This window comes from Lemur catta, chromosome 8, assembly GCF_020740605.2.
Source record: "Lemur catta isolate mLemCat1 chromosome 8, mLemCat1.pri, whole genome shotgun sequence".
In the NCBI taxonomy this organism is placed as follows: domain Eukaryota; kingdom Metazoa; phylum Chordata; class Mammalia; order Primates; family Lemuridae; genus Lemur; species Lemur catta.
In genome coordinates, this window is record NC_059135.1 from 18,040,989 (window position 1) to 18,068,177 (window position 27,189).

Here is a 27,189-nt window from a genome sequence, read left to right on the forward strand (position 1 = left end):
TGTTCAAAAACATTTCTTGACTCTGCATTGAATACAAACTGGAGTCCCAAGCCGTCAACTTATTCCTTGAACAGAATGCCATTTTCCTGTTGCCAAAGTGTTGCTCACACTGTTTATTCAGCTTGGAATACATTTTCCCCTCATCTGAATATCAAAATCCTTCCTAGCTGTCAGGACCCAATTCAGATGACACCTCTGTAAGCCTTCTCTGATCCCTTAGGTGCAGGATTAATGATTTCCATTTGGGTTCTTATTGCATGTTTTTATATTTTGTGGTGACACTTAGCACAGTCTGGCCAGTGGTCACTGTGCAAGAGTCAGTCATCCCTACGTGGTGGAGGGCAGGCAGGGTCCCATGTCTCTGTGTTTTAGTCATCCCTCAGTCCGTATGTTCCTTCATCTCCTTCAGGGCCCAGCCAAGCAATTTACACACAGAGAGTTTTCCACAAGTGTTTGCTGTTGAAGTGAATTTGCTTTGGGTGTTGCTGGACTGAAAGATTTTCAAGTGGCAAGTGTGGTTCTTTTGAAAAGAACTTCTGGGTCTGCATTGAGTTCCAAGGCAGGCCAAGCCTTGGGAAGGGCAGATCCTATTTCTAGTTGACTGTGGCATGTGCCTTCCCCACTGTAGGCTCACATTCTCCTCTGCAGTCAGTTGCCCAGGACTAACCAGATCCACAGTCCATGCCTTCTGCATCCAAGCCACTGAGGGCCTGGATAAATATTGGCAGATAGACAGCACAGAGAAGTTGTGTAAGACGCCCAGTATCACAAAGCAAATCCCTAGGGAGGAATGGGTAAGCCCAGTGATTCTCTGCAGGCTAAAGACAAATGTCAAAAAATGAAAAATGATTTTCCAAATTATATGTCTTCTCTCCTCAAATGGTCATTTTCTCTGCTTTGCCTGGCCCCCACGCTGGGGGTACATGGGAGGTATGAAGAAGAAAACCTAATTTCCTAAGAAATCTGCTCGACACAAATGTTGCTTGCTCAAATCACCTTCCTTCAGCTTTCAATGGTCTCCTTCTCCATCCTCCTGTCTCATGGCTCCTCTTCCCCTGCCCACCATGAGAACTGGTGTTTCCAGAACTCTCTTCTCACTCCTTATCCACTTCCATGGCTTCGGTTTGCATTTCCCTGCTGAGGACTCCCCCTCCATCTCTGACCCTGGTCCAGACATTATAATTCCTGCCTTCCCAGATCCATAAAATGCCTTTAGTTCTATTATCTATTATTTCTTGCATCTTCAGCAAGGTGAGCTGGGCCAAAGAGTCCTTATTTCCATTTTACAGATGAAAACGCTGAGTCTCAGAGTCAAGGGCAGACTCAAAGCCCCACAGCAAGGCAGCCACACTGGCAGGACCAGGACTTGTCCTCCCTGCTCCATGTGCAGGGCAGTGGTCACTTTAGCCATGACATAGTACTGTCACCTCCTCAGGGCTGGGCACAGAGCTCAACTTCAGAGGCAGGACACCACATCTTGGACCGGCTGGCTGTCCTTTCTGGTAAGATGAAAGTCTCTCCACACCTCTTGCCTCTCCTCTTTTGTTCTCATAAACATTTCTTTCTCTGTGACCTTTCTTTTACCATGTGGAACCTATTTACTCATGAGAAACTCAGCTTGGATGCAACATCTGTTTTCTTGCTTTTTACTCCAAACTCCCTAGCTGAGTTTGTAAGCAGGATGGAGTGGAAGGATTTGCTGAGTTGTTGTTGTTGTTGATGGTGTGTGTGTATGTGTGTGTGTGTGAGAGAGAGATGCTGTTCATGAGAGGACTTGCTGTTGCTACCTGGACCTTACCACTCTTAGGCTTCACCAGCCGCAGGAGTCAGGGCAGAGTTCCGGCTTCTAGGCATCTCAAGACTCACCCCAGAGCTCAGCCTCGCTCCCTCACCCATCCTGCCTTCCTTCCCTGTCCTGATAGGAGGAGGTGGGTGGCTTGCCCTCTTGGTCAGGCTCCCCAAGGGGAACCGCTTCCTCCTCCCATTTGTCCCTGGCTCCTACTGGGCCAGATTTTGGAGCCAGACCTGAAGGGGGGCTCTCTGTCTTCTCAGGACCTCTCCCCATTGCTGACATCCCTCAGGGGCGTGACCCCATCCCAGAGCTGCTTCAGCTCTGTGGAATGCTTTTCATCTTTAGCCTGGGTGAACCGACAGCCTCTTCCTATTTGAAGCTCAGCTGAACATCCCACTTATTTCTCTTGGCTTCTTCCCTACCATGCTCCAGGGCCTGCTGATGGCTGTGCTCATCTGGGCTGTCCTCACTGCTGTGCACATGGGCGAGGGACTCAGGAAATCCTAGGAGAATTAGGTGATGCACAGATAGCCAGGGTCCAGGCTCTTTAGCTTACAGGGTGGGAAATGGAAGCCTTGCCTGGCGAAGGGGCCCACTCAGAGCCATACACCTCGTTAGTCAGCAAAGCTAGCAGGTAGGCATTCTGACCCCAGCATGGTGCTTTTTTATCTGGGGGATGTAGGCAGGCAAGGATGAAATGATAAGAAGTAAGCGTAAGAAAACTGTACATGGGATTGAGCTTTTAGCACTTTAGTACTTTAGGCAGAAAATTGAAACCAATGGTTCCCATCCCAGGATTCTGGGACCTCTCATGGATTTACCAGTAACCTGTATTCTTACATGTGAAAGGGAAGGAAGAGACAGGGGGAGGAAAACTGCTCCCCACCCAGGTTTGGATGACATCCTGTGTCACTGCTTTCTTGGGGCAGCCAGCGTTGCCCACCTAAGCTCCTGAGCAGGCAGATCAAGTTCTCTCTGCTCTAGGGGAGTTCATGGGTTGGCTGAGGAGACTGGAATCACAGAAATAAAAGTGACTGAAGAATCTGGGCCAGCCTCACCTATCAGCTGAGGAGCCAGTTGTCATTAAGTAGGGGTGAGGTATCCTTTAGAGGTCAAGGTCTCCTTGAAAATCATCTAGCCCCCAGAGAGTGCTCAGCACTGACGTTGGGGACCACCACTAATGGACTGTGTCTCTGTCCAGTGGTGTCCTTTGTTAGGAAGCAAATGTTTGGGGGGAAGGTAAGACCTAGGAGAGAATGGGTGAATGCCTGGTGGGAGGATGGCTAAGCCCAAAGGAAAAGGGACTGAACTTGGAGCGGAGCAGCTGATGCTGGCACAAGGGGTGTGAGCTGCTCTGTGGTGCTTGAAGTATGGAATAGGAATTGCCTTTATTCTTGTACTAATTTTACTCTACCAATAAAATTCTTAAATATCCAACAAAATCCATGCCTAAGCCGCAGCTCCCAGGGTGAGTAAAAAGTCCATTTTTTGTGCCTTCCTTCCCCCTTTTTTAGGTTGTGTTTTCTTTTAGGTTGTGCCAGGAAATATGGGAAAGTCCTCTGGTCAGAAGGTTTCAGGAATTTTCCTGAGGATACCCATCAGACAGACCTGCATGGTTGATTTAAATTTAATTTTTCCAGTACCAAGTTTGGCTGCAGGACCTTGTCCCAGCTCCCGGAGTCTCAGTCTCTAAGACTTAGCCACTGGCCAGTGATGCAGGAGTCCTAGCAGAGGTTCACTTGGGATGCAGCCTTTGGGTAAGGGACAGGTTCACGCTGTCCTGGAACTTGTCCCTCACTTGTCCTCCCCATTATAGGACATCCCATCATTTCCTGTCTGTAACTGGGCCACTGTTTTCCTCCTGGACCACAGCTCCCAGCTCCTTCTCTTCTTGTACAAATGGCCTGGAAGAGTTTCAGTTGACCTGGACTTTCAAAGACAAAACCTGCTTTGGGTGACTCCCAGAAATCCAGAAATGTCTCTTTTCCTCCTCCTGCTCCTTCTCTTTTTTCCCCCTCTCCTCAACACCCCTTCTCGATCTCCTCTATTGACTTTCCTTGTGTTTCCTCCATCTCTTTCCTCTTTGTCTCTTCCTCCTTTTCCATTTTCTTCTTCACGTTGAAACACACAGCAAAGATCTTAACCCTGCTTGAACTTACGGACAAAAAGACCTGGCCACCATTCTTCGATGAAGAAGGCCGAAAGCAAGATTATGTTTTGGTGAACTCAGCAGCAAAAAGATGCAAAATCAGATATCAGTCAACATCTCCACATGTCACCCATCACTTGGCGTTTCCCATAAACACTCTGTAGGATGAGAGTCATGGATCTGGACCCTCAATTATTGCAGAGAGAGAGGCTAAATTCAGCGGAGTGGCCAAGGAGGAAGATCAGGAAGGGGCCACCCCTGGCTCTCTCCCTGCTGGATTCAGTAACTTACATCACTAACTGCATTAGTCTACGAGGACTGCCATGACACAATGCCACTGACTGGGTGGCTGGAACAACAGAAATTAATTTCCTTATGGTTCTGGAGGCTGGAAGTCCAAGGCCATGGTGTTGGCAGGTTTGGTTTCCTCTGGGGCCTCTCCACGGGCTGCAGGTGGCTCCCCTCTTGCTGTGCCCTCACACAGCCTCTTCTTCTCTGTATGCATCACTGGTGTCTCTCTGTGTGTCCCTGTCCCCTCTTCTTCTAAGGACACCAGTCAGACCAGATAAAGGTATGTCCTAAAGGTCTCATTTTAACTTAATCACTGTTTTAAAGACCTTGACTCCAAATACAGTCACATTCCGAGGTATTGGGGATTAGCAATTCAATGTATGAATTGAGGCGGGGCACATAATTTGACCCATAACACTACCTAACCTAAGTTCTTGAACCAGTGAATCCCATTCTCCCCACTCAAGGTCCTAGGAAGCACTGGCTCAAAGGAAACTTGGCAGGTCTTTCACAAATTTTAAGACATCCACCATAATGACTCACATTTGTGATTGCAAATTTTTGTACTCCTCAAATGAACCTCATTATTCCTATAGATGGACTCGATACTGAGTTAATGTCAAAATTCTGAACTTATCATAGAATTGGTCTTCTGTCTTGACTATTGGGATTCTTCACAGAATTTTATTTGAATAAAACTCAGATGTGCTTGGAAGCCAATGGAGAAGGTGGACAGATAGCTCCCAGCTGGGGAATCTAATTCTGCTGTTCTAAGCAGCTCCCCACGTGCTGCCTCCACAGGTAACGAGAACACCCACATCCCTTCTTAATCCCATCCTGGCTTCCCTCGGCCTCCTCACATCATGGCGACAGAGGGAAAGGGCTAACACAGCCGTCAGCCCGCTGCTGCTCCTCTCCCAGGGACTGGGGTCAGTGAGATAACGTCTGCGGAAGAGCCTCTGTGGGGGAACCGCTCGCAGTACAAGGGGAGCTCTTGTTATTCCTGGGCTCCCTGGAGCAGCCCAGGTAACCGGCCCTTTCATCTTAATGGGCAGCTGATGCTGCATGTAACTCCTTTCTCCCAGAGTTAAGGTTTTTCTTTAAAGAAATAATTAGCGGGTACTTTTAAACCTCTCCAGTGACTCATTCTTCTTTGAAATACTAACCTGGGGTTGTCTCCTTCAGAGAATAAAATAATGATGATAGCAATTTATTTCATAGCTAGAGCCAGGCCAATTAGCACATGCCCTGTGCTCAGAACTTTGTTTGGAAAAAAAGCTCTCTAAAGTCTCTTTCAGCTCTAATGTGTCCTGAAATTCCATTACCAGGGCTTTTCCTTCGCATGCCCTTTGTGTGGGGTTTCCATAGTAGGGAAGGGGTCAGGTGGGAGGGGTTGGGGTAGTGACCCCACAGGCAGAAGCTTGGGGGTCTAGTGTGCTTTGAAGTCTTGTCTGTCTAGCAGACAGGAAGAAATCTCTGTAGGCCTTGAGAGTCAACCCTCCAACCTCAAAGGGGAAGGGAGAAGTTTCTGTATCATGGAATTTCAGCTTTTCATTTATCTTTATGATGACTCAAGGAGGCTAGGAAGGATTTGTGGCTCACTGACGACACACAGTCCCTTGAACTTATATAACACACAATCTCATTCATTTTCCTTTTCAGAGATCATTTTAGTGCCCACACTTTTTTCCCTTTCTTTTACCAATTTGTTTCTTACTGCAGCTTCTATGAGGTATGTAAATTTAAAGCTAGGATTATCATCCAAGACTCAAAATGACAGCAAGAGAAGGTACCTTGCAAGTCAAGTGTGTCCAACTCTCTCATTTTACAGATGGGAAAACCAAGGCCCAGAAAGTAGGTGGAATACCTTCCAAAGGTCACACAGGGAGGTTTTAGAGGAATTGAGATTAAACCCCCAAGTCTCCTGACTTCTTTGCCTTTTCCACTTTCTAGCTTTGGATATCAAGATTTTGATGTATTTAAAGGAATATAGGCTGGGTTTCAGAGTACAAGGCTCATGATCTTGACAAAGTACTTAAATTAAAGGCTAACTTAAATTTTACTGTAATTGGGCCCAAATTCCCTCTTTCTACCTTCCGTAGAAATGAAGAGTGCTAGTGAGCAACTTTTCAGTTGGACTACAACTGTGGCATCTCTTTCTTGGGGGCATATTTATCACTGGGGTGCCTTTTCTTTAAGTTTTCTCTTTCTCTTCGAATGTAGGGCAACACAGGACCCTGTATGGAACTCCTGTTTGGAACCCAACACGAGAGTCTGAGGAAAGCTGAGGCTTCAGGCTCTGGCCAGATGTTCCCACATCCAAAAGGAGATGCTGAGCTATTCGGTGAGTGGAACGTGAGACCACGTTGCTCAGTTGTTCAGCCAAAGCTGATCATTCAGGAGTGGGGCTTTACCCCATGAGGTTTGCTCCCACACGTCAGCTCATGCACCTGAGCATTTATTAATCTAACAATTTTATCTATTTAGGTTCTGGCCAGTGATGAACTAAACTTGAACAAGTTGCTTAAACGTGTTCGTACATAAATAAGTTGCAGTTTTCTGGAATGTAGACTGGAAATAAAAATAATACCTACCTCCTAGAGTTGTTAAGAGGAACAAATGAGACATCACATGTACAGGATTTGGCACATAGTAAACAGTCCGTAAGAATCATTTTTATTGCTATTATTTCTTCTTTTTTCCCAACCCCACCCTTGGTATTACTTCTTGACAACAAGTCTGAGAGAACTCTTCTTAATTCTTTTTAAGGATTAACTGATCTAATGGACTTGATGGTGCATGGGTTGGGGGTGGTGTGTGGGGGCTGATTCCACATTCTGTTCCTTTCTTCCTAACGTGTGCTAACCAGCGTTCGAGGGCCTCCCCTGGGTCGTTTGTCTGCACTTTCTTGTGTGAAGGACTGCCAGATTCCTGTTCTCTCGGATAGACAGGGATACCAGGCCAATCTCTCTCTCTTCATGGCCAAGCCAGAAGAAATCCATTTGGAGGGGAACAGCTCACCACCCTCCACACTCTCTTCCCTCACCCAGGGCTGAGTTATTCTGAGGCTATAAAAAGATCCCTGTCCACTTCAAAGGGCTTTTTATCAGCTCATCCATACAGATCCTGTTCAACTCTTCTCATTTTCAAAGGCAGAACTAAACCCCTTGGCTGAACCCCCAGCTAGGCTCTTACCTTCCTTAAAATATCTTTCACTTCAATTAAACTGATCCCCCTTAGCTCCTTTTAGCAAGCAGGTTGTCTTCACAAAGAGTTCCCTGACACCCCCCTTCCCCCTTCCACCCACCCCAGTCACCGATGCATCATGCTGATCTGCTGGCAGATTCGTGCAGAATTGAGCAATGTTGCCTGAGGCTGCCGGACGTTTTTAATCCACTCTTGTTTCCCAACATAGCCAGCTCTAAACCACTTTTGTGCCTTTAGGAAAGGGGCAGTTAATTAAGCGTTGATTTGGAAATTAGCAGCCTGGGTTTCCTAGGTTTTGTTGTGCCATAGACCTTCCCTGTGAATTTGGTCGAGTCTGGGTTTCATTTTCCTAGAAGTAAAATGAGGGTGGTCAGTATAACCATGCACAGTGATCTATGCAATGATTTCTTGGGGTAATTGCCTGTTTCTAAGTCTGTCTCTCCCATAGGGTGTGTGTTCCTTGAGGACAGGGAAAGTTGTTATATCTCCGTATCCAAATTTCTCAGAAAACATTCCATGAAGGTGCCTGAGCTCTCCCTGTGTACCTAACCTTCCTATCCAGTTGTACCCATCTAAGGCTGATAGGGTTTTTGTGCCTCCTTAGCTTTGCCCAGTGTCACTATCTCCCAAATACTGAGCTACCTCCCTCCACAGGCAGGACAGGTTCCAGGTGATCTAACACAACTCTATCATGGGAGGCAGAACAACTGAACACCGAACTCCCTGGATCCTCCCACCTCTTCTGGGTTGGATGCAGCATCACATTTCTGGTTGAAGGATCTGGCTTCCATAGTTACTTGTAAAGGGTTCAGATGATGTAACCTAGAAGACCCCAAATGGCCAAACTTGAACTGATGGGAGAGAGGAAATAGGAAGGTGTCTGCATAAAAGTTCATGATTTTTCTTCTCTCCAAGGGTTCTATTTTTATTTTATTTTATTTTTTGGTACAACATGTGCAAAGATGTTCAGTGTGATTGAGTGACCCTTTGGGCTTCTTCAAAGTGTTGTAAAGCTGTGTCCAGCTTGGTGAGGTATCGCTTTTGCTTCTTAGTCTTCCTGCCTCTCTCGTGTCCCTTCCCCTCTACTCTTGCTGCCTTGGGATTGCACCTCCCAGTAAACTATTAACACTGAAGTCTCCCCTCAGACCCTATTTTCTGGGGAACCCATGTTCAAATGTCATCTACCCAAATTAATCTACTCAAAACCTACTCATCCTTATAGGTTCATGGAAAGTTAGAACTAGAAAGGAAACTGCTATTCAATTATCCATTTTAATGGACAATGAAATGAGGTCTAGAGAAAGGAAGAGACTTGCCAGAGTTAGTGGCTAGATTAGTACTAAGAATTCAGGGTTCCCGATTCCTACTCCAAAGTCTAGCAATAGGAGGATGGAAAGGGAGGAAAAACGATTTTCTTCTCCCTGCCTGGTGCTCCAGGAGGTGAAAATTCTTTAGATTGGTGGCAGTGCCAGAGTGAAACGTCTCCTTCTTAGCTGGTCCCTGGGCTGGATGATTTGTCAATAACGTAGGGCCATGTAGGCAAACTGGGACAACAAACATTCTGTCCAAGGAGGATCCATCTGCTTTTGATCAGGGAAACAGAGACACACCCAGGATGGGAGTGAGAGTCTAGAAATCTGCCGTACACAGGGGCTTCAGGAACAAGGCAGACTAAACCGGTATCTTTACTCTCTCATTGGACTTCACAGCTACCCTGGTTAAAAGCAGGGGCTGAACAAGACCTTTAGAAGGGCCCTTCAGAGCTAACAAGTGAGTCTTTGTACAGGGCATCATCTGAGCTCCTTCCTTTTTTTCCCAGGGATGAGACTAACAATCGTGGGTATAAGGGTTTAACCACATGACCATTGTCTGTTTCTAGGATAAGGGAAGCGAAGAGAACAAGAAGCTCATAGAAACACAGAATGGGAGGGTGCTTGGGATTCAAATAGTTAACCTATCTTACTTTACGCAGATGAAGAAACCAAAGACCCAAAGGTCATGTGACCTGCCCGGGGTCAGGCCTCGGATTGGGGTGGATCTGAATTCTGAAATAACTTAATTTTCTAATGGAGAAGGGGAATTTAGAAAAAAAACTTAAGATTTCCAGAAGGCTGGGTAGGGCATAAATCAGAAAGTGGACTATTTTTCATCTTCTTTTCCACAGTCTTCTGTGTCTCCTCTATATACCACCTCATCCTCATAGGAAATTTTAGAATGTTCTGTGGTCTTGATACCACAACTGTTCCTCCTTCTCCTTGCTCCTGTCTGAGCTGTGATGGAAAGTGAGGACAACCTGAGGGAAATGCCAGGGTGTTCTAGTGAGGTAGACTGGATCGGAGTCAGCAGACACGGGCATCTTACTAACTGGGAACTTGGGTACACCCTGCAATGTCTCTGAGCTTCTCTTACCTTATCTCTAACGTGGGGATAAGAACATCTGATTCACAGGGTGGTAGAGAGGAAAAGGTGAGATAAAGTACATCTAAAAGTATTAATCTGGGTCCTAGGAGAAACCAAATTAGGATACTTTGAGGGAATGCACTAGAATTAGGATAATTCAAAGAGGGCTTATTAAAGGAGCCTCTGCGAAAGTAAGGGCAGAGTTTTGAGAAATCACACAGACAAGGCAGCATCCCAGCGTTAGTACCATGGGGGTGGAGAGGAGGGAGGCCTGTTCCAGAGCCCAGGCTGGAAGGGTGAGGAGAGGGACTTGGGGGAGAATCAGTGGTCCGTGGAGAGGGCTTTGGATAGGAGCCCTGGACCTTTCACTGGAGGAGGCGTCCAAACCAAGGCGACTTTGCAGAGAGCTCCTGGGCCTTCCCCTCCCCCTCCCTCTGATCTTCTGCCAGGGCTCCATTGGCCAAACCCAAGCAGGAGTCAAAGGCAAGGTCAGCCTCCCAAGGCAGACAGCAGGGTGCAGAAAGGTAGCAGGGGTACCTGGAAGGGCAAACGGAAGATGGTGGCACAGAACATGCTTGTTAAACTGTGAAGCATGAACACAGTGTCATGGATCTTGTGCTGTGCCATCCAGAGCCACCACAACCAAACTCGTGTCCCCTAGATGCTACCAGTGTTGTCTGCTGACCACTCGTAGCTGAATCCCTCTTCAGGACTTACCCAAGAGGACTTGGGACTTTTTCCCCAAGGTCATGCCCCCTTGCAGCTATGTTTTATTTTCCTCTAATCTGGACTTGAGATCTCTCTCTGGAGAGTGACCGTAAACTCTAGCCCTGCCCTGACAGGGCTCCAAAGGAGGTGGCCATGGGTGTTTAGAGTGCATCTTTCACGGGATACTTCTTTATCCTGGAGGACGGCCTGTTACCTAAGCGTCTGACTCGTGACCAGGTGTCCCTCTTGCAGGAAACTTTTCTATACTGGCAGACTTGTGTTTCTCGTATGATCTGTGTCCAGTTTATTCCTACCAAGACAGCCGCTCTCTGGGAGTACCCTGACCAGGAGGAGAGTTAGGTCCAGGTGTGTCAGCCAGGTGAGACATGGAGGAGGCAGAACAACAAAACAAAACACATGACATGACAGGAGCGGTATATCACTTACAGACCCCAGGGGGAAGAGGGGCGGGCGCACACCTGCAAGGCCAACAGGAAGTGGGAGCCACCCGGGATGCACGCACTTGACCAACAGTGTGGGCGAGAAGGACTCGTAGGCCAAAGCTCTTACTGGGCTCTGGGGCGATACCCAAGTAGGTTTCCCGAGGGAAGTTCTAGTTGGTGAGTCTACAGAGCAGGCCCAGGCTCCAGGGATTCGCACTGTGCGAGGTGGTCACTGTGGCATGTCTGTGCAGCCCATGCGGGGCGTGGGGCCCAGTGGGGTGAATCAAGCAGGCTGTGTCTAGCTGTCCCTTTGGGAAGGGTACGCCAGGAGGCAGCTGTATAAGGCAGATATCTGAATCTATCACACTAAAGAATTGAGAGGGGGCAGAGAACTGAAAACTGCGTTAAGAGGGACTAAGCCCTGCCTCTGGTGTGAGAAAGTTAAACCTATATTCAAAATGGATGTCAAGGCGACATAAAATTATAAGCATTCATTATAGCCCACATCTGCAACTGGCCTCTACGGGAAGCATAGAGGCCCCCAGCCTTACCAAGTTCTAGACAACGCAGAAGGACCGTCTCGGTTGTGGAGCTCCCTACAGGACGGGCGGGGGCCGCTGCTGCTGCTGCGATGTGGGTCCAGTTCTCCCTCTGCCCACTGCCCACCTCCCATAGGTGTTGGTCCCAAGAGTGCTCCTCACAATGCAAACCCTCAACTCTGAGTCTGCCTCCTGGGGAACCTGACCTGTGACACACAGTATTGTACGATTATTACTGATGTGCAGACTTTAAGCAACTGCTATAAGCCCAGCCTTACCCTTTATTCAGCTGCAGTTGTGCAGCTTGTGCAGGCTGTATGGGGACGTCCAGCCAAGCAAATCAAATGAGAGCTGAAATCCATTCTGCACAGCACTTCCTGAGCTGTTGGCCCTGGCATGGGCTTACTTTTTTCCTAATTTACATAAAGTTTCTCTATGGGCTCTTGTAGCGCTTGCTGTAGGCATTTTATTCTCAGTGAAGTGTCCCCAAGGATGAGACAGAAAGGGAAAACAAAATGTCGGGGATGAAGCTGCAACATCCTCCGGAAAAATAAGAACAGCTTGTCCCTTCTTATAGACTCTAAGAAGATGGCATTGAGAGTGAGACAAACCTCCTCAATGAGCCCTAAGGTGTTTAGCTTCTTTCTTTTTTTTTTTTTAATTTCAGAGCATTATGGATGTGCAAATGTTTTGATTACATGAATTGCTTTTGTGCCATTTGAGTCAAAGTTATAAGTGTGCCCATCACCAAAAGAGCGTGCATCGTACCTGTTAGGTGTGTATTTACCCATCCCCTGCTCCTCCCCACCTGCTTGGTTTTTGCTGATTTTACTACTATATGTGCACATGAGTGTTGATAGATTAGTTCATGTGCTAATAGTGAGTACATATGCTATTTATTTTCCATTCTTGTGATACTTAGCGTGTGTTCGTTATTGCATCTTAGCTGGTCTTATTCATTGCAGTGTGACCATTAGAGAGTAACTTATAGTAAGGATGGGATTTGCATCTAATTCTAAATATAATCCTCTTGTTCTAGAGATGGCTTATTTCCTCATTGAAATTTAAAAGCTGATTCTACTTTTCCATGGTCAATGGAGAAGATTAGTAAGAACACTATTAATTCATCTTCGACTATCTCATTTTCTGAGGAAGTGAACTTGGGGAGAGAAGTGACATTCTCCAGGCACTGCAGCTCTCCAGTTTCAGACTATAGGCCAGTTACCCGACTCCCTGTCCAGTGCTCCTACAACAAAACTCTACCAGGCTTCAGCCCCACTGAAGCCCTCTGGATGGTGGAGAAATTTCCCGGAAAGGAAGCCAGAGGGACAAGAGAGTCCCCAGCAGACCCAGCTTCCCTTCCCTTGACAGTGCTGGGGGAACACTGGCGCTGGCTGTGCTTCCTTCCCTCCTTGACCCCGAGCAGACTGCAGAGCTCCCGGGGCAGGCCCTGCAGAGGCCACAGGGTATAGACAGAGCTGCGCCTTTGATGTAGCTCCAGAGAGAGGCCACTGTCATTGACCAGTGGCTGGGGTTCTATTTTATGTAGACATTTCCCATCTTTTCTTAAAACATCCCTGTAGGAGATAAAGTATTGTACACTTACAGCTTTGGTTTGCCAAGAACTTCCCACTAGCTCATCTCATAAATCCTACCAAGCCTCCCTGGAGCAGCAAGCCCTGGCCAGGACTGCGAGGCCAGGGGAAGACAGGAGTCACTGATGGGGCAGCCCACGGCCACCGGGAGATCACTCTCGGGAATTTGTGTCTCCTCATCCTTCCTGCCCTCTGAACTTTGAGTCTCAACATTCCCGAAGACAGTCAACTATTACCTCCAGAGATTATTTATATTCATTCTCTCTCTCCCTCTCCCCACACCACCGGCCCCTCCACCCTGCTTTATCATTCTAAATTTACATTAAAGACAAGCTCTTTCTAGTTCAGAAGCCTCAAGCCTGGATCATGCCTTACTCAGAGCATAGCACTTGGCCTTTATAGATGAAAGCTTGTCTTCTTGCTGAGCCGTGAGACTTGGACAGATGTTTCCTCCACATCTAGTTGGGTGTCCCCGCCTGGCTTGCAGAAAGATGGGAGTTCCAGGGCCCAGGGCAGGTGGGAGGACAGGAAGGCAGCCCTGTCTTCTCTTTCTACTTTCTCTTCTTCTGCCAGCACTAGGCTCCCTTGGAGGTTGGCTGTGGTCTTATCTACATGCAAGTTCAACCAACACAAGCTATTTCTCTGATTCCAAAATATTTTCTTCTTTGGATGCTCTTCTGGCCTCTCTTTTCCAGGTGTTCTTTGTGCTGTTCCTCCACTTATTCCGAAGCCCCACTTTCTTCCCTATGTTCTCCCTCCTTCTGCCCTTCTTTTTCTTTCCTTCCAATCTCTCCAGATCACAGGACAACAGAAATAGCAGAATGTTATTACAAGTTGAGCACCCCCACTTCAAAAATCTGAAATCAAAATGCTCCAAAATTTGAAACTTTTTGAGTGCTGGCATTTACTACAAAGTAGAAAATTCCATACGTAAGTACTATAATGCAAACTTTGTTTCATGCGCAAAATAATAAAAAATATTTATAGCATTACCTTCGGACCATGTGTATAAGATGTATACAAAGAAAAATATCCCCAAGATATCTCATTATGTAATACTTGGAAATATAAAAAAAAAACCAGAATTGGTCCCAAGAATTTTAGATAAGGGATAGTGAACCTGTATCAGATTTACTTTAAAGGTCAAGCCAGACACTCCTGCGTCACAGGAGAAGAATCTTAGGTCCAGAGGGGTGAAGTGTCTTACCTACTGGTTTCCAGGTCGTAGGTGCCAAAGCTACAAATACAATCCACAGCTACTTATTTCCTAACCAGTGCTCTTTCCATGGCAGCACATGCTCCTCTTTTCCCTTTGCTTCATCCCTAATCATTGCTTTGTGCTCAAACTTCTGTCTTTGCCCTTTCAGCTGCTGCCTCTACGCCAATCCTTGTGGCCCCTGAGTGGGAGGGAATGGGAGAAATCCAAGGACACGAGCCTTGATTGCTAGGATGGTCAAGTTCAGAACTTAGTTCCAAAGCCAAGTTCCATGTCTGACACGAGATACCGCAGGCGTGGGCCCTGGGCTGCCTTCAACATCTGTGAAGGTGCACAGCGATGGAAGAGCCTTATCTGCCTGATGCCTGAATGGAGGGAATGTTGAGGAATATTCTGTGGATAAAGGAGAAAACAGACATTTTGTTCCTTTCTGAGATACCCAAGGAGCACTTAACTGGAAACCTTTCTCTTGGAAAGGGTGGGGAGTTGGGTGGGGAGAGCAAACCGGAGATTTCCGAGTAAACAGAGGATTCGTGATTCATTTTCTTTCTGGGAATGACACAGGTCTGGTCTCTCTGTCTTTCTTCTCAAGAACCAACATCGAAGTTCTGGGTACCACTGTGCAGTATGATTTGCGCTTCTTATGGCGGTGGAGAGAGAGAGAGAAGGAGAGAGATGGAAGATCTTATTGCTCTAGGGCACAGGAGGCCTGAGGTAGAGTGTTCAGTTTTAGTGGCCCTGTGGGCAGGGCAGGGATAATTTCCCAGCATGGTTTTGGGATTTCTTGTGACTTTGTCTTGTCAGCTTTGGTCCTAACCCATGATAGGTTTTTTCACTCCAGGCACTAAATGCCCTGTTCCCTAGGGAGGAGGGCCCCAACAAGCCCTTTGGAGATCACTGTCTCCTGGGAATGTGACGAGCTTTTGAGTCCTGCGTTTTAGAGCAATTCCAGCAAGCAGGCAAGTTCTCTAAAAGATAAGGCAATTTCATCATCCTGTAGGGACCCAATCTAGTCAACCCAGGAACCGGCACCAGATACCAAGAAAAACATGGCTTTTGAGCCATACTGACCTGCATCTAAATCCCTGATTTCTTTCTTATAATCACTCACTATCTTTGTGGTCTTGTGAGGCTCAGTTTCCTCATCTGTGAGATGGGGCTGATAATACTGACTGCATAGGTTATTGAGAACAACATGTGGGTGATGAGTACTTGGCATTACTCATGCCCAGGAAATTTCCACTCCCTTAATGTTCCCAATTCCATTTCAGCTCTTCTACCTCAAAAAGCAACCTGAATTAGCCAGAACCCAACAAACTTGAACCCTCTAGTAGCTTTGTTTTTCACCTTTGACTTTTAGGAGAGTGATAAGTAAAAAGCAAACCAGATCACAACCTTTAAGGAGCATCCTAGAGTCACAAGAATTTGGGTAGAGGCTTGGGGTGCCCTGGGCCCTTTTCTCTGCCCTGAGTGGCCCTGGGAAAGCCTCTTCCGAAGTGTGGGTCCCGGTGGTCTCTCCTCTCCTCTCTAGCTCTGTGATTCACTCATTCTAACTTCTAGACAGTAAGTGACTCAGAGTTGCCCTGCAGCTACTTAAGCAGGAAAAAAAAAAAAAAAAAAAAATTTTGGTGGAATTTGATCTACAGTCCTGAACAAAACTTCAAAGTAGTACCAGGCATTTGAAAAAAGATTTACAAATAGTTAACCCCAGTTAGGCATCCTAGAGGACTCCAGCAAAATTTTAGGATTGTTACCGGCAGGTGGAATTTTCTGGGTGACTAGGCTATTCTGTGTTAATTTGATGTAATACCTGTGCTCTAGAGAGTTTACAACGTAATAAAGATGGTAAAATACAAGCCTCTCAGTGGCTTTCCATTCTCCCCCAATCTTTAATACAGTCCACAAGGCCCCTGTCCTCTGGCTTCTGCCATATGTCACCTGTTCCCTTTCTGCTATAGCCCTGCTGGCTTCTTTTAATCAAAAGTTCTGTTTCCCTCTCTCTCCCCGAGCCTGGCACCCCCTCCCCTGATTTCCCCAGGCGTCTCTTATTCATGCCTCAGATTTTAGCTCTGATGTCTCTTTCTCCTGAAAGGTTTCCCCCATCCTTCAGACCCCTCGGCTTCCTCTGTTACAGGCTCTTATTGCCGACCATAGGTTTAGCTCTTGCACAATTATCATCAGATCACTCACCATGTAACCAGTTATTTAATGTCCGTCTGCCCTTCCTCAGCTTCACTTCCGTGAGGGTAGCCCTTGTCTTAGTCATCCTGGTAACCCCAGTAGACAACAAAGTGCTTTGCCATTGCAGGTACTTAATGGATATTTATTGCATGAATGAATGAATATGAAAGTTGCATTTTGCTGTAAGAGCCAAGTTGTCACGTTAGACCACAATACCAGGCACCAGGCACCAGGCAGTGCCTGAGGTGTTGTCTGACCAGTGGGCTGGATGATGCACGCCGAGAGTTCAAAGATGTGGTGGTCACTGTAACTCAGGAAGGCTTCTTGGCTGCAGATCATAAGCGGGTGTGGGCCTCTTCATTCCTCTCATATTCCAATTCATCAGGGTTTAAATCTGTAGACAGCTCTGCCCACATTCTTAGCGTGTTTTATGGGCCAGAATATCAGCATGAGTCAGCACTGCCCCTGTCGTGCTAAGTTTATCCAACATCAGTTGCTGTGATGTACTGACCGGAATTTGTTGACCTCTTACCATGGATAGGTTATAGTCCATGTTCCTGCAGCTGTTTTCTAGTATATTCTTAGGGTCGTACTTCCAGGATGGCGTTAATCCTTTTACTATTTTATAGTGGGCAGCTAGCAGTTGGTATCTCAACTGGGCAACCACATCCTTCTGGAATAATCCATAATGCCCAAGGGATCATCCCCTTCAATACTTTCCATCTCACTGTGGATCCCTCACATTGGGGCAGGCATCAGGCAGTGAGCTGGGAGCACTGCCGCCTGCAGTGGGCAGGACTGGGACAAATAGGGGTCAGGGAAATATTGATGGAAGAGCAGATATGACCCCTGTCTGCAAAAAAGACAATCTGAAATAGGAGGAAGAACATCTGAGAGATTCCAGAAGATCTTGCCATCATCATATGCTAAAAGGGCATTTTAGTGCTGAAGATTTCACCATGAACTATGAATAATAAAGCCTTATATTGCTAATTACTCATTCTTAGTTTTATGAAAACTGGCAGGGTTCTGTATATTCCTTTCTTCTTTTTAAAATAGAAGTATAATTGACATAGAATAAATTAGGCATGTGTAAAGTTACAAATTGGTAAGTTTTGGCACATGTATGCACCCATGAAACCATCATCACAAACAGAATAACCAATACTTCCTTTATCCTCAGGGACCTTTACCCAAATGTCCTCGTCTGCCTTCGTGAGCCCCTCCCTCCTGCTCCCACGGCCACCCCACCCTCAGGCAGCCACTGAGCCACTTTCTGTCACAGTAGGTAAGTCTGCATTTTCTAGAATTTTATGTAAATGGAATCTTACAGTATGCACTCGTTGTTCTCTGGCTTCTTGCACACAGCATTTTCTTTTTGAGATTCATTCAATAGTTTATTCCTTTATATGGCTGAGTAGTAGTCCATTATGTGGCTAGAATGTGATTTGTTTAGTCATCTGAGGATGGTTGTTTGGATTGTTTCCAGTTTTTGGCTACTACGAATAAAGCTGCTATGAACATTTGTGTATGAATATATGGATATATGCTTTAGCTTATTTCTGTTAAATATCTAAAAGTAGAATGGCTGGATCATATGTTTAATTTCTTAAGAGACTGCCAATCTGCTTTCCAAAGTGATTGTGCCATTGCATTTCCACGAGCAGTGTATGAGGATCCCAGTTGTTCTACATCCTTGCCAACACTTCATATGGTCTGTCTTCAATGTTAACCACTCCAGTAGACGTGCAGGAGTATCTCTTTGTGGTTTAAATTTGCATTTGCTAGTGAGTATTGATGTGGAGCATCTCTTCATGCACCTATTTGCCATTTGTGTATCTTCTTTGGTGAAATGTGTTTCACATCTTTTGCCTCTTTAAAATTTTTATTTGCCTTCTTACTGAGTTTTTAGAGCTCCTTATATAGACTATATACAACTCCTTTTTCAGATATGTGATTTGAAGATATCTTCTCTCAGACCAGGGCTTGTTTTTGCCTTCTCTTAACAGTGTCTTTCAAAGTGTGGAAGTTTTTGATTTTGATAAAGCCTAACTTAACAATTTTTTCTTTTATGGATCATTCTTTTGGTGTTGTATCTAAGAAATCTTTGTGTAACCCAAGGTCACGAAGGTTTTTTTGGTATACTTTCTTCTAAAAGTTTTACCATTTTACTTTTAGATCTGTGATTCTTTTTAAGTTAATTTTTGTGTGTGACATAGCATAAGATATGAATAAAAGTTCTTTTTTTTTGCATGTGGATATCCATTTGCTTCAACACCATTTATTGAAAGATTTTATTTTCCTTACCAAATTGCCTTTGCACTTTGTCAGAAATCACTTGTACATATATGTGTGGGGTCTATTTCTAAACTCTCTCTCTTACATTTCAGTGATGTGTCTAACTTTATGCCAACATCATATCCTATTGATTATTATAACTGTAAGTTTTGAAGTTAGGTGGTGTTAGACCTCCAATTTTGTTTTTATTTTCCTAAAATAGACAAAACTTCTTTTGTGTTTCCATGTGAATTTTAGAATACTGTTACCAATTTCTAGAAAACAGGCTGCTGGGATTTGGATTGGGAATGCACTGAGTCTATGAGCTAATTTGGGAGAGAATTGAAATTTGTTTCAATTGGGGTTCTCCAAAGAAACAGAATCAATAGGATGTGTTTGTGTGTATGTGTGTGTTTTATTATGAGGACTTGGCATGTGTGATTATGGAGGTTGGCAAGTCCAAGATCGAAATTTGAAGACCTGAGAACCAGAAGAGTCAATTATGTAAATTTCAGTCTGAAACTAGAAGACCAATGTCCCAGCTCAAGCAGTCAGGCAGGAGTTCCCTCTTACTCAGGGGATGGTCAGCCTTTCTGTTCCATTCAGGCCTTCAGCTGACTGGGTGAGGGCTACCCACATTAGGGAGGCCAGTCTGCTTTATTCAGTCTCCCAATTCAAATGTTAATCTCATCCAAAAACATCCCCACAGACACATCCAGAATAATGTTTGACCAAATATCTGAGCACCACATGACCCAGTCAAGTTGACATAATATTAACCATTGCAATATCTTAAGAGTATTCGGTCTTCCAACTCATGAACAAGGTGCATAGTTTTATTTATTTAGGTTTTCTTTCATTTTTCTCAACAAATTTTTATAGTTTTCAGTGTACAGGTATTGCACATATTTTATCAGATTTATTCCTAAGTATTTTATGTTTTTGATACTGTTGAAAATGGTTTTGTCTCTTAATTTTACTTTTGATTATACATTGCTGGTATATGGGAATATAATTTTGCATATTGATCCTGTAGCCTTGCTATACTCACTTATTAGTTCTACTACCTTTTTACTTTTTGTAGATTGCAGGAGATTTTCCACACAAATGATCACATTGTCTGCCAATTCAGACAGTTTTTTTTTTTTTTTTTACTTTCTTTTACAATACAGATACAATCTAGATGCTTTTAATCTCTTTTTCTTGCCTTACTACACTGGCTAGAGTAAAATGTTGAAGTATTGAGAGCAGACATTTTGTTTTATTTCTGATCTTAGGGGCAAAACTTTAATCTTTCACTATTAAGTAATATCTTAATCTGGTTTTGATATTAGGGTAATGTGAGCTTCATAAAATGAATTGCAAAATATTCCCTTCTCTTCAAATTTTTGCAACAGATTAAGTTGAATTGGCATTGTTTCTTACTTAAATGTTTGGTAGATTTTACTAGGGAAGCCGTTTGTGTGTGGAATTTTCTTTGTGGAAAATTTTTAATCATAAATACATTTTCATTTATAGATATAGAGCTATTCAGGTTACCTATTTCTTCTTTAGTAAGCTTTGATAGTTTTTGTTTTTCAAGGAATTTGTCTATTTCATCTAAATTGTCAAAATCATTGGACTAACGTTGTTTATACTATTCCCTTATTGTCCTTTCAATATCCTTGTGATCTGAAATAACGTCACCTGCTTCACCTATATCCTTGATATAGATAATTGTATACATATTTTTTTTCTAAATCAATGTGACTAGAAGTGCATAATTTTATTGAATTTCTCAAAAAATAGCTTTGGTTTCATTTTTTCTATTATTTTATGTTTTATATTTCATTGATTTCTGTTCTGTTCTTTGTCATTTCCTTTCTTTTGCTAATTTTCGGCTTAATTTGTTCTTTTCTTCTAGTTTCTAAAGGTAAAGTCTGAGGTCATTGATTTTTTGGCCTTTCTTTTTTCCCAGTGTGGGCTTTTAGTGCCATAAATGGTAATCCCATAGATTTTAATATGTTGTGTTTTCATTTTGATTCAGTTCAAAATACTTTCTAATTTCCCTTTTGATTTATTCTTTGACTTGTGGGTTATTTAGAGGTGTGTTATTAGTTTTCAAATATTTGGCAAATTTCCAGTTTTTTTTGTAATTTCTTATTTAATTCCACTGTGTTCTGATAATATACTTTGTATGACTTGATTTCTTTTAAATTTAGTGTAACTTGTTTTATTACCCAGAATATGGCCTATCTTGTAAATACATTATGTGCATTTTTAAAGAATGTATATTTTGCTATTCTTGGAGTGTACTATAAATGTTGATTGTTTAACTTGATTGATAGTGTTTTTCAATCCCACCACATCCTTGCTGACTTTCTGAATTCTTGTCCTATTAACTATTGAGAATGGACTATTGAAATCTGCAACTATAATTATGAATTTGCATATATCTCCTTGTTGTTCTATCAGTTTTTGCTTCATGTATGATATTTTTAAACTCTTTTTTTTGGGACATAACTTTTTAGAGTTATTATAGCCTCTAGATTAATTGACCCTTCTTTTATCATTATGAAATGATTAGCATGGCATAGCGCTCCCAGTTTTGCTTTTAATCTATTTGTGTCTTTATATGTAATCTGCTTGTTATTGGTAGCAAATAATTTGGTCATGATTTTATATCCAATCTGATAATATTTAGCTTTAATTGGAGTATTTTAACCATTTGCATTTAAGGTGATGATTGTGATGATTAGATTAAGCATTATATTACCATTTTTTTTCTTTTTGTCCATTTTTGTCCTTTTTCTGTCTTCTTTTGGGGTTAATAATAATTTTTTTATGATTCCATTTTACCTCTTTTGTTGGTTTATAGATATTAGTCTTTGTTCTTTTATTTTGGTGGTTGCTGTATGGCTTATAATATACATCTTTAATTTATCACAATCTACCAATAAGTGACATATTAATAATTGCCATTCACTTATAGTGGTAGTTGTCAAGTATGGACAATTTTGCCTTCCAGAGGACGTTTGGTAATGTCTGTAGAAATTTTTGTTTGCCACATCTTAGGTGGTGTTATTGGCATCTATTGGAGGTAGAGGTCAGGCATGGTTCTAAACAGCCTATAAACCACAGGAGAGCTTCTACAGAACAATCTTCTACCCTAAAGGTCTGTAATATTGGAGTTGACAAATCCTGCTTCAGTGTAAAACTTTTATAATAGTATATTCCAATTTTTTCTTCATGTTTTTTGTTATTGTTGTCATACATTTTGCTTTTATACATATAATAAGCCCTATGCTATATTTTTGTTATTTTTATTTAAACCATTATCTTTTATGTATAGTTAAGTAGTAAGAAAAATTGTGTATATTTATTCATGTAGTTACCATTTTTGATGCTTTCTGTTTCTTTGTATAGATCCATATTTCCATCCAGTGTACTTTTCCTTTTGCTTGAAGGTCTTCCTTTCATATTTTGTGTAGTGCGGGTCTGCTTGTGATGAATTATTTTAACATTTGAATTTCCTAAAAATATCTTTATTTCACTTTTGTTTTTGAAAGATATTTTTACTAGGTATAGAATTCTAGTTTTATTTTTCTTTTAATACTTTAAAAATGTTGTCCTCATTTGCATTGTTTCTGATAACAAATCTGTTGTCATCCTTTATTATTCTGTACATAGCATCTTTTTTCTGTCTGCTTTTAACACGTTGACTGCCATGTGAGTTGTATTTAACTCAGGCTAGTTATGAGCCTGAGGCTCCGTGAAGCAAAATCTTGCAGTTGGTTCATGAAAATCTCACTTCTTGTTACAATTAATATTGACAATTTAATTCTAAAAATGTGGATTGCATATAACTCATGCATAGTAAACAATAAAAAATAACAAATTAGAAATGATTGTTTTGTTTTAATAAAACACCATGGCCCCAGGGGGAAAAAATTTTTTTTTCTAGTGTGGCAGTTGATGTGTTAAAGATTTTATTCTTTATTACTTGTTTTGAGCAACTTGATTATAGAAGCCTTGATATAGTTTTCTTTCTGTTTCTTGTGCTTGGTATTGGTTGAAATTTTTGGCTATGTGGGCTTAGATTTTTCATCAGATTTGTAACAATTTTGACTATTATTATTTTCAGATATTTTTCTGTCTTCCTTCTCTCCTTTGGTCACTCCAATTAATCATATATTAAGCCATTTAAATTTACCCCACAGGACACTGATGCTCTTTTCATTTTTTAAAAATTCTTTTTTTCTCTGTATGTTTCATTTTAAATGGCTTTTAACAGTATGCCTTCAAGTTCACTAATTTATCTTTTGTAATATCCAATCTCCTATTTATTTCATCTAGTATATTATTTTCATCTCAGACATTGTGCTTTTGATGTTTACCAGTTTTACTTTGGTCTGTTTATTATCCATGTCTCCACTTAAGTTTTGAACATATGGAATAAAATTATAATCACTCTTTTCATAATCTTCTCTGCTAACTCTAATATCTGTGTCAGTTCTGGGCTGGTGTCAATTGATTGATATTTTCTTCTCACTATGAGCCATATTTTTCTGTTACTTTGTGTGCATGTACTCTTTGATCAGATGCTAGAGATTTTGAATTTTATCTGGTTGGGTACTATGTATTTTTATAATCTTATAAATATTCTTGAATGTATTCTGTTACATCATTAAATTACGTGTAAACAGCATGATACTTTTGAGTTCTTCTTTTAAGATTTGTTAGAATCAGATTAGCATTTATTCTAGGGCTGATTATGCCTCCCTACTGAGACAAGACTCTTCTAGTACTCTACCCCCCAATGCCTTGTGAGTTATGAGGTTTCCAGTCTGGCTGATGGGAGCAGGTGGTATTCCCAGAGCTGTGTAAATTTCAGATGCTGTTCTTTCTAATTCAGGTGATCCTTTAACTGACTTTGATTTGTTTCCTCACACACATGCACTGATCATTACTCTGCAGGATACTTGAAGGGGACCCTCTGGTGATCTCCTGGATTGTCTCCCTGTGCAGATCTCTCTCCTCTGGAACTCTAGTCTAGACACTCTAGCCACCTTGGTCTATCTGGACTCTCAGCTCCATATCCCCAACTCAGAAAAGCTGCTGGGCTCTGCCTGTGTGTACTTTGTGCCAAGGCCCACCAACCCTAAAGCAGTAGCTGGGGTAATCCTAGGGATCACCTCATCTGTTTCCATCTCTCAGGGATCACTAGCCTTTTTTGCCTGATTCCCAGTGTCCTGAAAACTGTTATTTCATATATTTTGTCTGAATTTTTTGGTTATTTTGGATTGGACAGTAAATCCTTTACTTGTTACTTCATCTTGGCCAGAACAGAAATCTGCCTATATCTTGGCTTTGGTGATTTTTCACATCTGTACACATTTGTCACAACTCATAGAATAGCACATTTTAAAAGGGTGAAGTTTACTGTATAAAATTTATATCTTAAGAAAAAAAATTTAAAACCTTTATGTTATAGTGGAAATGTGAAAGGTTATAGAGTTAAGAATCCCAGGGGTCACTCATCCACAAACCGGCTATGTGAGTTTAAGCAAGTCATTTGATCAACACTAGATTGTGGTTTCTTCATCTTTTAGGTGCAATTTCTATGCTTTGCTACTTTGTAGGAGTATAGAGGGAATAATGTTAGATAATATATGCACAAGGCTTTGTTAAATTGCCTTTTTATGCATTACCCATCTGGCTTTGCTTTCATAATTTTTTGTGTTTCATCTGTCTTTTTTGTTAGACTAAGATCCATGAGGGCAGAAATCTTACTGGTTTGTTTACCTCTGTATCTTTACATATCATAAACAAATGAATATTTGAATATTGCAAGTTAAGTGTTATAACTATGCACACATACCTTTGACTTACAGACAGATTTTTACAGTCTTTATTAAGACATAAAAAAAATCAAAGTCCTTCTTTACAAAATCATATAGCTTACGAAACTCAGTGTGGATGGCTTAGATTGGTGAATTAGGGTTTAACATTTTTCACTTTCCTGTTTTTCAGGTTAATCTTTTCCTCTACATGGGAGAGCAAAGCTTTAGAATTCTCTTCCTGGGGACAAAGGAGTATTTTTTTGCATGGTGATTTATTATTATTATCGTAGGCTTTTTTATTTTGAAATAATTTTAGATTTACAGAATCTTTTAGATTTACAAAGATAGCACAGAGAGTTCCTATATGCTCTTCATTCAGCTTCCCAATGTTAACATTGTACATAACCGTGATACAGTCTTCAAAACTAAGAAATTAACTTTGGCATAACAATATTAACTAAACTACAGACTTTATTTGGATTTCATCAGTTTTTTTTTTAACTAATGTCCTTTATCTTTTTCATGATCCAATCCAGGATACCACACTGCATTTAGTCATCATGTCTCTTTGGTCTGTTCTAACCTGTGACAGTTTCTTAGTCTTTCTTCACTTGTCATGACTTTGACATTTTGAAGAGTACTAGTCAGGTATCATGGTAAAATGTCCCTCAGTTTGGGTTTGTCTGGTGTTTTCTCATGATTAGGGGCTCTGGGTTTTGGGGGAAAATGCCCAGAGATGAGATGCCCCCTTTGTCACATCACATTAGCATCTGCATGATATCAACTTGATTATTACTGGTAATGTTAATCTTGATCACTTGGTTAAGGGAGTATCTGTCAGATTGCTATTTTTCTCTTACCACGGCCTATTTGTTAAAAATAAATCATTCAGCCCAATGGACTCTCAAGGGAAAGGGAATTAAATTCTGCCTCCTACAGAGAGGAGTATCAGAGAATTGTGCACATATGCTAAACCACCACAATAATTAAGAAATATTTTTGGGAATACCTTGGGCAGTATGTAAATATTGTGGTTCTCTTTAAAGTTTCCCCACTCATTTTGCCATTCATCTGTGGGTCTTGCCTGCAGCAACCATGACTGAGATGTTCTAATGGCAATTGTCTATTTCTCTGATTTCTTCTACATTTAATATTTGGAATTTTTCTGTTAGGAAGATGTGTCCCCTCTCCTTCATTTATTTATTCAGTAATTGATTTATGTAAGTAGGAAGTTATAGATATTAATCTTATTCTTTGTGTTTTAATCCAATGCTATAATTATCTATTTTGTTACAGTTTTGGCCACTGGGAGCTTTTCCATGTTGACTCCTGTGTCTTTTTGATATGCCCTCTACTGGTTGGTTTTTGAGCGCATCGTACAGCATTCTGGACAGAGCCCACACTTTAGGATACCTCAGACACATTATACACCAGACGATGTGATTCGCTCACTCAATATTTCATATAGCTCTAAAATAGGTTGCCCTGGGAGACTGGGCCTTGAAAAAGAATGAGGCTCAGGAAATGATTTGGCTGCCCAAACTTTACCTATACACGTAAGTGAACACAGACTCCATTTTCTGTCTTTCTCTGTTTACTACTATTTCTGCTTCAAATTCCTAAGTCCAACTCTTGTGCTCCTGTTTCAACAACTTGCATGGGTTAGATATAATCTTGTATCTACTGTGTGTTGACACACAGCTCTGAAGACAACAGGTCTTCATGGTGCTTTGGGGGGAGTGTGGATGGAAGCAGAATTTGAAGGCAAGGGATAAAGAAGGAAGGTTTATCCTGCCCAGCACAGTGGACCAACGGCTCCATCATGTACACACATGCCATTCAAAACAGTGGATACACAGTTTCTTCATTAAATCAGCATTCTTAGTGTTTTTCTAGGGAAGAAATAAAATCAGGCAGAAAAAAAATTAAAAAAGGGGTGATTCAACCTGACGTATAAAGCCTCCTACCATTCAAAACCTCTCTACCTCACTACTCTAGAGCGAAAGTTTTTCTGGCTGGGCTTTCTCTGAGTTCTCCGAGATAACCAGCTCCTGAACACACCTCTCCACCTGCCCGTTCTGGATCCTAGGAAACTTATGAGAAAATGAAAACTGCAGTCCACTATGTGGTGGCCTTGCCTACTTGAACTCATAGAACTGCTTGAGCTGAGATTCTTCATTGTGTTGCTCGACTCTTTCACTAGTCTGCTTGAATTGAACAAGGCTTTTGGCTTCGCCCAGACCTCATTGGATGTACTTAGTGGTTGTACATTTACGGAGCAGGAGGGGAACAGCCAGGGCAATCTGGGCTTCTGAATGATCCCATTCATTCCACAGAGGCATTAACTGCTGCCTCAGAGCCTTCCCACAGCTGTTCCCATTTCCTCCTGGTTCTCCACGGTTCTGAGACTTCAGCCTTCCTTTCCCCCTGCCATGTGGGTTATTTCCAGTCCAAGTTTATTTAGGCACAGTCTCTTTCTTTATATAAATGTGTATATTGGGTTTTTCAATGCATCCAGCATCCTTTCCTCGCCAGCTGCCTTTTTCTGCAAATGACAGCATTTGAACTC

At 42.4% G+C, this 27,189-nt stretch overlaps 1 long non-coding RNA gene across 1 annotated transcript in view; it reads left to right on the forward strand.

Moving 5' to 3' along the window:
- Positions 1–17,793, forward strand: part of LOC123643444 — a 90,249-nt gene extending 72,456 nt beyond the window's left edge. The window contains exons 2-3 of the long non-coding RNA XR_006736788.1: positions 6,456–6,576; positions 17,705–17,793. This is a non-coding gene — a long non-coding RNA (uncharacterized LOC123643444). The remainder of the gene's footprint in view (positions 1–6,455; positions 6,577–17,704) is intronic.
- The last annotated feature ends 9,396 nt before the right edge of the window (positions 17,794–27,189 follow it).